Raw genomic sequence first — 13,071 nt, 5'->3', positions numbered from 1 at the left:
TAGCACCTTCATTATAAAAAACAATAGAGATCTCACTTGAGCTAGTAAAATTCACCTTCAAAGGAGTCAAACATAAGTTTGCATCCATGAATTTACACTAGAGATCAAAGATACTGAGGTTGGACACATGAACTAGAATAGGTTCCTCATCTCATGCAACTATTAATGACCAGATTCAACACAGGTGCATTGGGATTTTAGAAAGAACGAGTTCAATCCTATGAAAGTGTTTGTCTATAAAGAGGGTATAAACCATTAAAAAAGGACAAAATATGTACACAAGAGTGCTCCCAAACATTGTCTGAGAAAAACCTAGAAACCATTTTTCAAAATAGAGAAAATTAATTTTTTTTGTGAAATTGAGCACTTTGCACAAATTCCCTGACGGTGCATTGGTGCCCTAGTGCACTAGAAGTTTTGAAGAAGTCAAAGGTACACTAAGAGTTAACTCCTAGTTTTAAATTTAGAGCTTTCCATGCACTAAAAATGCATTCTGGCAACAGTTTAACTCCTAGAAATAGGAAAAGAAGGCTATGCTTCCATTTTAAGAGCTTCCAGTGACTCCCAAATTCTTTTACAACTTCCTTCTTCTTATCTACTACTTTTTTTTTAAAGACATGTAAAGGCTCATGCACCCATTAATTGATTAAAACAAGGGTGGAGCCCTACTTAGCATCATTTAGAGAGTTAGTTTGTACATAAGTGAATTTCTTTTATTAGTTTAGAAGCATATGTTTACATAAAGAGTTTTCTCACTCTCAACACAATTTGAGGAGGGAATTTCTTATAAATTGAGGAATGTAATTTGTATTTGAGGCCATTATTTTGATGCAATATGCTTTTTGTGCTCTCATTCTAAGTGTAGTTATTCTTGCTAGAGTGTGTTATTTTTGTGGATTCTTGTTCATGATAATAATGGAGCCAATAGTTTTGTTGTGTTGATTTGATTGTGTGATATTTTAGTTCTAGTATTTGATAGGTGTTGACAAATTTTGCTGATTTACAGAGTTAGAGAATGGATCACCCTATTGTTCCTACATAGTTTCTCATCTCATATGAGCACACTTTTCATGGCCTTGCGATTTGATAATAAGTGAAACATCTTTCAATTTTATTAAATTCCCATCAACGATTGCATCAGTGGATTTGAGGAAGTGCTGCTCCTACTTTCATTGGTTTCCTACCTAATATTTTCAATGATTTAACACGTAGACTTGTTGCTACTATGGTTTATGTCCTTTAGAAATTTTCCTTTTATGGTATTTAATTTTATTTCTTGTTACCTTATCTTTTTTATTTTCTTTGCTAACCCTTGGTTAAATTAGGAATTCATATAGTTGCATTGTTAGATTACATTAATTAAAAATAGAAAATACCAAAAAAAAACTCTTTTGTGGTTAATTTTGAAACAACAAGCAGATTGATCATCTCATCCAAAATTGTTTCAAACCAGCAAGGGCCTCTTTGTGAAAAAATACATATATCTTCAACTAAGCATATTCTAGTAGGTCACAAGATTGCCTAGAACCTTGGAGTTGATCCCAAATAAACTTTTTCAGGAGAGGAGTTTGAAAGGATTCCTACTATTAAGTGTCATGCAAAATGATAGATCAATAGAAGTGACCCTAGAAGGAGTGCCTCTTTCCATTTGGAGTAGAAAAAAAAACTTGAAAATTCAAAATTTTGCAATTTTTACAAGTTTAATTTTTTTTCTATCCATCATTGTCCATAGGTACGTAGGTGTGTAGGTGTGCAAGGTGTACAAAGTGAGCCATATTTTTGAGAAAGTGTGCTTCTTTAGAGGTGCACTTTTCTAAAATAAACATAAGTTCCTAGAACTTAGTCACTTTCACAAGCATAATAGTCATAAAGGGATACCAAGAACTCCACCCATTCACATTACAATTTCCATCATCATCATTTGCTTTACATTCTACTTCACACATTCCCATCATTATATACCATGTCTTTCTTCAACATGCAAAATTCACCTTTGAATCTAACTGGTCCATTACATGACTTGCCCAAAAATCTTGAAACTTTTTCACCATGGTTCATCTATGGAGAATCACAAAAAATAGAAGATCATATTACAATTTTCAAGGAGATTTGTAATCGAAACTAGATTCAACATATGGATGTGGTATGCCACATTTTTCCTTACACTTTGGGGGAAATGACATTCAATTGGTACCTCAATCTGCCACCAACATCAATAAGGGATTGGAACTCTTTTGAGAGAAAGTTTCTAGAATAATTCAAGATCTATATTGATACAACTATCCTACATCATCAGTTCATCTCAATTAAGAGTGATCCCCACAAGACTATTTCACAATGTAATCATCACTTCTATAGGATGTATCAAAGAATGGAGTTTCCTTACATTATACCATAAGAGGCTACCATCTAGATCTATTTGGGAACAATGGATTCATTAACTTCTATTTTTCTAAGAAGGCTCCCATCTAGAGACATTGATACCATTGAACAGATCTTGAAAGAGGCTATTACATTCACAAAATAGGTTATTGCTACTCCAATGCCAATAATTACATATTCAAGGTATGAGTCGCAAAAGATTATATTCTTTGAGCAAAAGACTTCTCCACCTACTAAACTTGAGAACAATATGGATAGCAACGTTAAGGCCATGAAGAAGACAATATCTCTTGTACCCAATGAACTCATCAAAATAAAATTGAATTACTCAAGAAACCAAGGCAATCATCCAAGACAACTTGTTGCCTAGAATAATTATTCTCAAATTAGAGTAGAAATTTTGGCATCTATAGTAACATTAAATAAAGAGACTAATGGTATTATAGGTATGAGTCCAGGTGAAAATGGATATGGACACAATGATGTTTTAGATCAGCCTCACCAAATCATGGAGGAACAACCTTTGTGGTTTAGTGCAATGGTGTTTGAATCATGTGATAAATCTGCAGGAGGACAAAATAATGAAGATGATCAAGAGGAGTTTTTGTTCCCATTCAATGAAGAGGAAGAGTCTGGAAACTCTAGGATACATATTGATTGTAGAAAAAATATGAACACAAAGAGTTTGAAAAGAAGAGAAGAATCTCTAATGAATGATGTCTCTCAATAGTGACAACCCACTCCTCTAGACATGTTGGTTTGTAATACTCCAATTCATTATGAGTCTCTGACCAAAATTACCCCGATAGTTCAAATGGAATTGCATGTTTAAAGGATGAGGTTTTGAAAGGTTTTATGGAGAACATAACAAGAAATTTGAAGTATCTTGGAGAAGATCAGAATCCAAACATCCTTTTGATTCCTAACTATTGCCACCACCATTAAAAGATTCATTTAGAGTTGGAATATGCTAGTTACCAAGATGTAGTATCTAATGTGTTAGCACAAACAGATCGACTTGCTCAAATTATTGGAAACCTTGAAATTCTTTCAAGTGTTGATGTTGAAATAAGAGAGGATATGCCAAGAAATTTTGAGGATGTGGAAAATTTTGAAGTTTGAAAACTCTATGGAGTGGGAAACATTCTCAAAGTTGCAAAAAATGATGGAAATGTAGAAGATCCCGAGGTTGCTAAGATTTTTGAATAAAAAAGTCATCAAGATGAAGATACCAAGTCTTCCTATTGTGATATTGATTCCTCATTGGATAATGATAAGATACCTCCATCAAAACAAGATATGTCATTAGAAGAGATGGTTAGAGTGCTTAATTTGGTCTCAAGCTTGACTAAGGAAATGCCCACTTGTGGGTTTTTACACATATATCAAACCATGTAATAACTAAGTCATCTAGAATCCATCCTTTTGGGTTCCATTTAGAAAGAAGTTGTCTTGATTTCTTGTTAGCTTGGGAAATCACAATGGACGGAAATTATAATTTTGTATAGGATTCTTTGGGACATGAGGGAGGAAACACCTTGATTAATGATATTAATGAATCTTGTAATTTGAAAGGAAGGATTATGATTGAGTTTTCTAGTCCCAAGGAACCTAAAGGTGACAATTCATGGTTTAAGGCTAATGATGGTGATAATAAGGACCATAAAAACAATATTATATCTTTTGAGTCTTGTTCTGAAATCTATATTACATCATCAATGCTAGTGTTTCCATGTGTACGTGGAGTTGTTTACCATGAGATGAGACCACCAAAAGGAGAAATTACAATGTGTGAGTGTACCTATATGGTGGAGGACATGCTAGATTAGGTGATATTTCCCATTATCTCTCTCAGTTTGATGATTTTCAATTTGAATATGATGCTAAATGTAAGATAACTTGTTTTTGGATTAATCATGGTCATGGAGAGTTACCACAACGTCTGATTTTGTGTGATTTGTACTCAAAATTTGAACCAAGATTGTCAAAATTTTATTTTTTTGAGTACAAATACAAGTCAACATTTTATAGGACTATATGGGATGGTTCATTAATACTGCACATAATGAGAAATCTACTGAAAACCACCCCACATTCTTTTTATTCAGAGTTTTTTGTATATTTTTTTAAAAAAAAAATTATTTTTTCTCTTGAGTTAGGTGCTAATTTTCTTTGATTTGAGCCTATTTTGTTTGGGTTTTTTATTCTTGATTCTTTTTCTTTTTAAGTCATGTTAGTCCAGGGGTTAGGTGCTATCAAGACTCATTCTTTGTGCATTTCATAAAATACTCCTTGTGGTTTCAACTTTGAAGGAGATGTATTTCTTTGTCAAAGCATTTAGATGATTTTTGTTTCTTCTACCAACTAGAGAACAGATATTACTTTCAGTCATAAAGGACTTATAGTCTTCAATTCAGAATCATAGATAAATAGTTCTCAACACTTGGAAAATTTAAAGATTGAATATCTTGGTGTTTTCAAATTATGGTTGACAACAACAAGGGATAGTTTTAAACTTGCCGATTTATTCAAAGGTTCTTTTCAAAGAATTTCTAAGGTCACTATTTGACATGAGAGTTTCCAAAAGTTCTTAAACGAGGAATGTAGAGGTTATCAAACTAAGGAAAGAATCTAAGAAATAACACCAATTCCTTGGCCACATAGTCTAAGCATGGTTAAGGTATAAAATGAAAACAAAAAAAGGAATGATGGTGATAAGAATGAAAGATTCCAAAAGGTTTGAGAAAGATAATCTAAAAATATGGATATGCCCTCCTAAATGGATAACTAGTACTTATAAAAATTTCTTCATGGAACAATCTAATGGAAACATACAAGCTCTATGAAGCAGGATTCAAAATATTATTTGGGACCTAAAATGAAAAATATGATAACCCTTCAAGAGTGTTTTGAACATATTCTCTCATTTGGTTAAATAGTGATTACTACACATGATCTACAAGGATTTCTGGTAAATAGATTGATGGAATCAAGGATTGTTTCTGAGTTGTTATAGACTCATAATAGATGGCATCTTGAAATATCAAAGGAAATGAATACATTGTGCACACATTGAGATTGAAGATTCAAGATTCTAAAGTTTTGACTATCAAGGAACTTGGAAGTTGTTTGAACTGTTTAGAATTTAATAATTATTTGACACATATCAGATGAATTCTTTCTGATGAAGAAATTCCTTTATCATTTCTTCCTTTTTCTTGGGCCTATTTATTGTGGTTTCACAATGCACACCCCATTTCTCCTAGAAATGGGAACCCCCTAATAATATTTTTGTTTCCTAGACCCCTAGTCTAGGGCCTGGGTCATTTTTGGAACTCTTCCTATGTCTAGATCAAGTCCTAGTCTTTGACTAGACAAATACAAGGTGTCAGAATTGAGAAAACTTAGAATATTCTTAGTGTTTTAGTGCATAAATGCACATTAGTGCACATGCACACCTACCCAAGGTGTACAGGTGCACTAAATGTGTGAGTCCACACTTTTGTCCCTTTGGAGATGCACACTTGCACACATGTGTAGGTGTGCACCTCCAAAGGGTGCACACTAGGTCCAAAACTAAAATACCTATGGAAAGGTGTGCATGTGCACACCTCCCCAAGGTATGCACATGCACACCTTCCAAAAAACCTTAAGGCAATGTTAAGGGTGCACACATGCACATCCCATCAAGGTGCACATGTGTGAAATCTTTTTAAACAAATGAATAAGTCTCCCCACCCCCTTTCACTTGCTTTGCATGTGCACAGTTACACACATGCACATGTGCACAACTATCCATGGTGTGCACATGCACACATGCACAACTATGCTAAAATAGCCTTAAAATGACCATTTAATGCACTTAACATACCTATCAAAGTGCACTATTTGCATTCTAGGGTTTATGGGGGGGATTCAATTGGTTTTTCACTCTTTTGGAGTATTTGCGCTAGGTTTTTTGTTAATTAGTTTTTGTTTTGGGTTATATTTTCAACTCTTCAAACTAATGTTTGGTTCTTTGTGTAGATAAAAATGTATCCTTAACTTGTCAGTGTCATAAATTTTGACCTAGAACTCAAAATTCAAAACTATTTACACTGTTGGAAAGACAAACTAGAAATCTAATTTTAGTCCCTAAAACAACAAGCCTTTGGCTAGCCAATTTTAGGGACTGATGAAAGTTTCAACTTCAAATTTTGAGTAGAAGACCTCTAAAAAAGCCAGTTAAAAATTCCTAGAAAATCTTGTTTAAAAATATGAAAATGTTTCAAACATTAGATCATTTTGGATAATCTAGATCACTTGTTCTTTGACCAAGAAGGATTAGGTAGCCATAGAGAAGAAGATATCAAGAAATTGACTTCACAGTGCACAAGTGTGTATAACACAAAGGTGTGGCGCATAACACACAAGTGCACATATTATCATAACATCTTCATTATTAGCAGTGAAGAGATCTCACTTGAGTTGGTAAACTTCACCTTCAAAGGAGTCACACATAAGTTTTGTTTCACAAATTTACACTAAAGATCAAAGATACAAAGGTTGGACACATGAACCAGAACAGGTTCCTCATCTTATGCAACTATTAGTGACAAGATTCAACATAGGTGCTTGGGATTTTAGATAGAAGCCTAGTTCAATTCTATGAAAGTGTTTTGCTATAAAGAGGGTATAAATCATCAAAAAAGGGCAAAACATGTACACAAGAGTGCTCTATGACCTCATTTAAGAAAAACCCAGAAACTATTTCAAAATAGAGTACTTTGATTTTTTTGGTGAAATTGAGCATCCTGCAAAAATTCCCTAAAGGTGCACTAGTGTGTAGGTACACTAACTCTTTCGAAGAAGTTAGAGGTGCATTGACAGTTAACTACTAGTTCTAAATTTAGAGTTTACTCCTAGAAATAGATAAAGAAGGTTATGCTTCCATTTTTAGAGCTTCTAGTGGCTCCCAATTCATCTTTCAACTTCCTTCTTCTTATCTACTACTACTTTATTTTTTTTAAGACACATAAAGGCTCATGCACACATTAACTAATTAAAACAAGGGTGGAGTCCTACTTAACACCATTTAGAGAGTTAGTTTGTACATAAATAGATTTGTTTTTTTAGTTTAGAAGCATATGTTTTCATAAAGAGATCTCACACTCTCAACACAAATTGAGGAGATAATTCCTTATAAATTCAAGAATGTAATTTGTATTTGAGGCCATTATTTTGATGCAATAATATATACTTTTGGTGCTCTCATTCTGAGTGTAGTTATTCTTGCTAGAGTGTGTTATTTTTTTTGGATTCTTGTTCATGATAATAATGGAGCCAATAGTTTTTTTGTGTTGATTTGATTGTAAAATATTTTAGTTTTGGTTTTTTTCACGTGTTGAAAAATTCCATTGACATACAAAGTTGGAGAAGGGATCAACCTATTGTTCCTACATAGCTTCTCATCCCACATGAGTGCACTTTCCATGGCCTTATGATTTGATAAGAAGTGAAACATCTTTCTATTTTACTAAATTCCCATTGGAAATTGTATCAATGGATTTGAAGAAGTGCTAATCCTACTTTCATTCCTTTCCTATCCAATACTTTCAATGATTTAACTTTTAGACATGTTATTACTGTAGTTTGCATCTGTTAGGAATTTTTCTTTTATGCTATTTAATTTTATTTTGTATTACCTTCTTTTTTTATTTTCTTTACTAACCCTTGGTTAAATTAGGAATTCATATATTTGCATTATTATATTGCACATAAAAAAATAGAAAATACCAAAAAAACATATTTCTTTTCTGGTTAATTTTGAAACAACAAGCAAATTGATCATCTTATCCAAAATTGAGAACCAACAAAGGTCTCTTTGTGAAAAAATACATTTATTTTCAACTGAGTGGATTATAGTAGGTCTCAAGATCACTCAAAACCTTGGAGTTGATCCTAGATTATCTTTTCAATAGAGGAGTTTGAAAGGATTCTTGCCATTAAGTATCATGCAAAATGACAACTACACAGGTTCAATGAACTCAAGAATCTATACCTGGAGGATCCTAACTTTGCAAAGGCTTGGAAGGCTTGTAAATAACCTATTACTCTATATAGGGGCAGATGGTTGGATTACATGATCCAAGATTTTATGTTTTTCAAGGGAAGTCAACTATGTATTCCAAGGAGTTACATGAGGGAGAACTTGATCAAAGAGAAACATAGTGGAGCGATGGCATGAAAATTTGGTCAAGATAAGACCATTTCTATTATTAGTAAGAATTATTTTTTGCCTTAGTTTTCACAAGAAATGGAGAAGTTTGTGCAGAGTTGTCAAGTGTATCAAACAACTAAATGAGTTAGATAGAATACTAGACTCTATCAGCCATTACCTATTCCATCAAAGCCCTGGGATGAGAGAAGTATGGACTAATTTATTGGGTTTCCAAGGACACAAAGGGGTAATGACTCAATATTTATGGTGGTTGATAGGTTCTCCAAGATGGAACATTTCATTACATGCCACAAGACTCATGATGTAATGCATATTGCAGATTTTTTTTTTAGAGAGGTCGTGAGGCTACATGGTCTCCCAAAAAGTGTTGTTTGTAACAAAGATACTAAATTTGTTGGATATTTTTGGAGAACATTATGGAAGAAGTTGAATAGAGTTGAAGTTTAGTTCTACACATCATCTATAGATTGAGGGTCAAATAAAAGTTGTGAATAGAAGTCTAGAAAATTTGTTGAGCTGTTTAGTAGTAGTTAAGCCCAAGGGATGGGATTTGATACTACCACAAGAGGAATGAGCTAATGATAATTCTAAAAATAGGAGTACTAGTAGGTCACCATTCCAAATTGTGTATGGGAGTAGTCAAAAAAGTGCACCAGAGTTGACAAAGCTGGAGCAAGAAGATAGAATTAGTGATGAGGCTGAAGAATTTGTTGAACATGTCAAGAACCTACATAGGGAGGCATGTGCACATATTACTAAGATGAACCTGTAGGATAAGGCTAGAGAAAATCAAAAGGGGAGACATAAGGAGTTCCAAGTTGGGTATTTGGTTATGGTGTACTTGAGAAAGGAATGATTTCTAGTGGGCACCTACAATAAGCTAAAGACAAATAAATTTGGTCCTTGCAAGATTTTGAAGAAGCATGATTCAAGGAATGCATATGAAGTGGAGTTGATAGATGGGATTCATGTTTCTCCTATTTTCAATATTGTAGACTTAACATAGTATTATGAGGATGGTGCAAAGGAGGAGTTGATACTGGAAACATGTCCCATTCCTACACTTGAGAAGGAGATTGAAGAAATTTTGGATAGTCGTGTGGGTTGAAGTACCAAAAACATGCAGTATGATGAGTACTTGGTGAAGTGGAAGGGATGAGTAGTGGAAGATTCAGTTTAGTTATCCAAGATAGAGGTTTCCCATTTAGGTTTTCCTCAACCAACTATAAAGTGATAGGGTCACTTTTTAATTTACTTTGGGTGTCTGATGTAGGAGCATCAAGTGGTGTAAGGGCAATCCTATATCACCCAAAAATATACTTAGTTTTAGTTTCTATTTAATGTTTTTATATTTCTAGATACGCATTTGGACCAAATAGAGATTCTGACTCTCATAGTTCCACTATTACATTTTTGGGTTAGCATTTTTTAGAACCTCAAGATACGTACCAATGCCAAAAATGGGTTACTTTGTAATTGAGCCATAATTATGATGTGTAAGAAGGTGTAAGTTAAATATATTATTGTAGTTTTTGATTAAGAAAAATAGGTTTTATAGGGATCCTAAAGCCCAATAATTTTTACAAATAAGTTGGCCACATAATATTAAATAAAGCCCTAACCCATTAATTTTTCCTACATAAGGCCATAAAAAGGACTGGCTAATGGCCAAAAAGGAAAAGCCAAAAGACCCAAGAAAAAAAGGATAGGATAGGAATAAAACCCTTACTACTCAGTCTTCCTATCAAGATCCTACATTGCTTCAGTTGCTTCATAAGCACTCTAGATCACCTCGATCACACACTCCTGGTTCAGATCATTAGAATGTTCCACCTAGCCCTTGGTCTTGTTCATTTCCCCCTTAATCTGCTTGCATTCGTTATTGATCATTTCATCCTTTTTCCCACCAATGCCTATATTTTTTAGCGATTCACCGAAGTTGTTGATGTTCTCATTAAGAGTGTTCAAAGTGGTGATCACCTGATTGGAAAATTTTTGGTTTGATATCTCCATCCTTTGCATCCTTTTCTCAACCTTAGAAATATGATCCTCCTAGTCTGCTAAAAAACCTTATTCACTACTCTTCCTTTGGCCTTCCTTCTAGCTCCTTTTCTCCTTGAGCTCTTCAATCTCATAGAAAAGCCACTTAATTGATCGAAAGTTGTCTATCATACTATTTTTGGCATTATTGAGCAATTTGAGCCCTATCTCCCTTGTATTATCCAAAATTGCAACCAAAGTCGGGTCTGTGAGTTCCTCAAAACTAACATTTCCCTCCTTTTCTTTAAGAACTTGAGGATTCATGGTCTCCTTTACAACCCCCATCTTCTCGATTTTAGTATTGAAGTTTCTCCACGACCTCCTCCTTTCTTTTATTACCTCCTCATTACTATCTTCCACCAAAATCTCCTTTATCTTCCCATGGGGTGAAGAGAGGGAAGGGGGAGGGCCAGGAATCTTAGGTGTCTCATCACTTCTTCTTTCCAGAGGCATATCCTCCTTAGCCTTCCTCTTCTTGGGGTTTTTAGGTAGAATAGTGATGTCCACTCCCTTCTTCTCATCCTCTAACTCCATTTCCTCCTCATCATCATTATACTCATCCTCCCCCTATTCCACAGGTTTGGTTGTCGAAGTTAATCCTTTAGGAATCTTCCTACTTGGAACATTACTAGTGGAGGGAGAAGTTTTTTCTCCCCCCTTTATCTTCTTACTTGTTGAGGGGGTATTATCCTCTTCCTCTGAGCTAAGACTTTGGTTTTCCTTAGAGTAAAAAAAATTTGAGCTCCCGATATCCTCCAAAGCATCCCTAGAGTAGCCTAAGGATTTTTCCCTAGTCTAGGTCTTAAGATATTCATAAACTAGAAGGAGAAAACCCTCATGAAGAGTTGGGTTTGTGCTGGGTTTCTTCTTGAAATCCTCAATGCTCTTACTCAAAGAAGTAAATAGATAGAAAGTAAAATAAATTTTAATACCATGTCTAAAGTGGTTTAGCAGAACAAAGTGATGTGTTCTAACTTTGTTAGATCTAGTATCCAAGGAAATGAAGTTGATGACAGCCCTTAAGACATACCTCCACAACTTTTTTATTGAATCCATTTTGTAATAAGTCTCGATCTTCACTAACTTCTTCCTTTCTTTTGCATCCTTCGCAAAATATTTCATTGCATTTTCCAACATTTTCTTGTCCATAATTTTTTATCACCTCCTAAGGAATCTCTATGACAAGAGTAATTGTTTCCACACTCACCTGGTGTGAAACTGCATTGATTTTGACATGTCCATCTTTCCAAGTGTTCATCATGAGCTTAGTATTCTCCTTGTCAAAACCATGGAGTTTTTCAATGTACCTTGCTATTTCACCCTTCTCTAGTCTATTCCTAACCTTTTTTAATGGATTATTGTAGTTATCATTTCAAGAACTTCACAAAAAAAATCAAGTCAAAATACTTTACAGTTTGAAAGTTAGGGTAGTATTAAGTTTCCTAAAGACCTCCTAAGAATGCTTCAAAGTTAGATTTGATGTACTTAACAGCCTTGTACAGGCCTAAATAATGTGAAATGGGATAATATCATATTTGAGGTTATAGAGCACTCAAAGAGATTTCTAAAAATGTAAATGGTTCATCAATTGATGTCTTAGATAAAAAATTATGGCTCCTAGAAGTTGGATTATCATTTTTGGGTTCTTCTAATTTTCCACCAACTTCTGACATGTCTTTTACAACCTTCTTCTTTGGTAGTGGATGTCAAATGGAATATTATAAAAAAAATTCCTAACCCTAAACATAATTTTTTTACTTAAGGTTATTTCATGCATTTTAAAGGCAATTTTTGTGGAGTTTGGCAGAAGGTACTATGAGAAGGGTTTTTCTCTAGAATATGATAATATTGTTAGCCCATAGGGCATGTAGTTGAGTATATCTTTTCTATATTGAATGTAATAGCATATCATTTCTAATAAAATTCTCCTTTTCCTTTTGTGTTCATTTTGTCTTGTGTTGTGCCCTCATCACTCATCTAGTTTCATTAGTAAACATAGCCACTAAGATAGTGATAATGTTTGTTGAGTATTAGGAAACTACTATTTAATTAGGTCAAATAAACTAGTTACTGCAAGAGTCTCATACCTATTTCTCACTTCAATGCACAACAACCATGAATCCTATCAAAGCTTGTCTATGCATCAAGTATTTCACTACTATTGAACTACTAATGTAGAACATTCTATTGCCCATCTACTGAATCTAAAAATGTCTTTGATTTTGCATAATGGAATATATATAACTTGCACAAATAGAGAATTTTGGTCAGTTATTTTGAATAAATACTTGGTGTTGGTTAGGGAAATTTTTTTTATGTTGGATTAATGATCAATTACCTTGAATTGTGTAATATATTTTCATTTCTATATTTTTAACCATATGTTGTGTTGTGGTTTCACAACACACAACCCATTTCTTCCTAGAAAT

Source organism: Cupressus sempervirens, chromosome 10 (genome assembly GCF_028749045.1).
Source record: "Cupressus sempervirens isolate cs-2001-9-10 chromosome 10, ASM2874904v1, whole genome shotgun sequence".
Lineage (NCBI taxonomy): Eukaryota > Viridiplantae > Streptophyta > Pinopsida > Cupressales > Cupressaceae > Cupressus > Cupressus sempervirens.
Note: the sequence above shows the minus strand (reverse complement) of the source record.